The following is a 3,074-nucleotide window of genomic DNA, read 5'->3' on the forward strand; positions in this document are numbered from 1 at the left end:
GTCCTCACCAGATGCAACAGGCAGGAATAAAATTGAATACATCTGTGTAAAAAGGCAATGTACCAGTTCAATATATCAATCAGACAAGGCACAGATATGACTATGGAAGCTACCAGCAATTACTTATATGCAAGTTCAGGTTATAGATAAAGATAATTAATAAAAGTATATAGAAGTCGAGTGCATTACTTACCTCAACTCTTAGCTTGTCGAGAACGGTAACCAGGACCTGGTGTCTGCTCTTGCATCCTCCTCCACCTCCTAACCCATAGCCAGCATGCATGAGTGCATCTCCATCCACATCGGCCAGGCTGGTGTCCAGATCGCCAATGCCTGCTAGGAGCTCTACTGTCTGGAACATGGAATCCAAGCCCGATGGGCAGATGCCAAGAGACAAGACCATAGGAGGAGATCACTCCTTCAATACCTTCTTCAGTGAAACAGATCCTGGCAAGCATGTGCCCAGAGCAGTGTTTATAGACCTGGAAGCCACGGTCATTGATGAAGTTCGCATTGACACCTACCACCAACTCTTCCACCCTGAGCAGCTCATCACAGGCAAGGAAGATGCTGCTGATAACTATGACCGTGGGCATTACACCATCGGCAAGGAGATCATTGATCTGGTCTTGGACAGGATCCGCAAGCTGGCTGACCAGTGCACAGGACTTCAGGGCTTCTTGGTTTTCTACACCTTTGGTGGGGGAACCAGTTCGGGGTTCACATCCCTGCAGATGGAACATCTTTCTGTTGATTATGGCAAGAAATCCAAACTAGAGTTCTCCATTTACCCAGCCCCCCAGGTTTCCACAGCTGTAGTTGAGCCCTACAAACTCCATCCTCACCACCCACACCACCCTGGAGCACTCAGATTGTGCTTTCATGGTAGACAATGAGGCCATCTATGACATCTGTCGTAGAAACCTCGATATTGAGTGCCCAACTTATACTAACCTTAACCACCTTATTAGCCAAATCATGTCCTCCATCACTGCTTCCCTCAGATTTGATGGTGCCCTGAATGTCGATCTGACAGAATTCCAGACCAACTTGGTGCCCTATCCCCATATCTACTTCCCTCTGGCCACATACGCTCAGTCATCACAGCTGAGAAAGCTTACCATGAGCACCTTTCTGTAGCAGAGATTACCAATGCTTGCTTTGAGCCAGCCAAGCAGATGGTGAAATGTGATCCTCGCCATGGTAAATACATGGCTTGCTGCCTGTTGTACTGTGGTGACGTGGTTCCCAAAGATGTTAATGCTGCCATTGCCACCATCAAGAACAAACACAGCATCCAGTTTGTGGACTGGTGCCCCACTGGCTTAAGGTTGGTATTAATTACCAGCCTCCCACTGTGGTACCTGGTGGAGACTTAGCCAAGGTACAGCGAGCTGTGTGCACGCTGAGCAACACCACAGCCATTGCTGAGGCCTGGGATTGCTTGGACCACAAATTTGACCTGATGTATGCCAAGCATGCCTTTGTTCACTGGTACATGGGTGAGGGGATGGAGGAAGGAGAGTTTTCTTAGGCGCGTGAGGACATGGCTGCCCATGAGAAGGACTATGAGGAGGTTGGTGTGGATTCTGTTGATGGAGAAGGGGGGGAAGAAGGAGAAGAATACTAATTCCTTTCAGTCCTGCAGCATGTCACACTCAACTTTAGCTTCTGTGTTACCTAACAAAGCTTTCTGGTTAGGTTGTCTTTACTGTCAACTATGATCATGTTCTGTTTTTCCATGTGTGTATCAGATTTTCCCATCATGTCTCAAAAGTAAAAGTGTTAAGAAAGGAAAAAAAAAAAAATATATATATATATATATATATATATATAGAAGTCAAAGCATGACAAAATTCAATATCTCCCATCTGAATTTAGTGATCATCTCAGGAAAAAGTTTGGTATATGGAACATGAATGAACCAAAGATATTATGAGAAGATATCAAGGACATCTTATATGTAGAAATAAAATGGCAAGTATTAAATAAAAGACCAAAATGGTTGTCAGAGGATATTATAAAACTTGCTCTAGAAAATAGGATACCTAAAGGGAAAGGTATAAATGATGAATCAATAAATGAAAGAATAAATCATGAAAGATGGTTTCAAAGGATGCCTCAGAAGACATAGTTATGGATTATATTAAAATGTGCAAAACCCGGAGTCAAAAAACCGTAAGGGAAGAACCCATTTGACATTTACTGAAGGAAAAATCCAACTTTCCTATTGCCATCTTGAATTTTTTAATGGCCAAATTATTGAATCACACAAGTAGCATCAAAAATGAATGGTAAGAACACAAAATGTTACTGTCGTAAAAATTATAGTTGAGATTCAACCATTTAAGGAGGTAGCATATGATCAAGTACCTAGGGTAAGGAAAGAAGATTCCAAGACACACTGAACACACTGGTGGAAAGCAAGGTTCAAGAAATTGACAAAATACCAATTGAAATGGTTCAACACATTGTTGCAGCACTAAAGGCACTTACTTGTCTATGCTAAGAAATTTGGAAGACAGCTACTTTGGAAATTTTTTTTTCTTATTTGTTTCCATTCCAAAGAAAGGTGACTTAACAGACTAGAGAAATCTTCAAACAATACCATTAACATTTCACATAAGTAAAATTTTGCTGAAATAATTTGAATACGATTGTAGAAATACATTGACAGAAATTTGCCAAAAATTTAAGTCTAATTTAGAGGACGAAGTGGAAGAAGCAATGTTGTTGTGCTTAAATGTTGTTGAGTTGGTTGTGACACATAGCAACCCTGTGTAGGATTTCTGTAGTGCAGCTGGTGAGTTTGAACTGCCGACCTTGAGGTTCAAATTGACTTTGCAGTCAATTGTTTATCCTTAAAGTGCCACACCAGGACAAGACAGATGTTGACTGAAATAGAGAATACCTCCATCACTGCTTCCCTCAGATTTGATGGTGCCCTGAATGTCGATCTGACAGAATTCCAGACCAACATGGTGCCCTATCCCCATATCTACTTCCCTCTGGCCACATACGCTCAGTCATCACAGCTGAGAAAGCTTACCATGAGCACCTTTCTGTAGCAGAGA

The 3,074-nt window shown here is 42.1% G+C and overlaps 1 pseudogene; it reads left to right on the forward strand.

Moving 5' to 3' along the window:
* Window positions 1-277: 277 nt before the first annotated feature.
* LOC102829325 lies at window positions 278-1,630 on the forward strand (annotated as a pseudogene).
* Window positions 1,631-3,074: the final 1,444 nt, after the last annotated feature.

Source organism: Chrysochloris asiatica, unplaced genomic scaffold, assembly GCF_000296735.1.
Source record: "Chrysochloris asiatica unplaced genomic scaffold, ChrAsi1.0 scaffold00063, whole genome shotgun sequence".
Lineage (NCBI taxonomy): Eukaryota > Metazoa > Chordata > Mammalia > Afrosoricida > Chrysochloridae > Chrysochloris > Chrysochloris asiatica.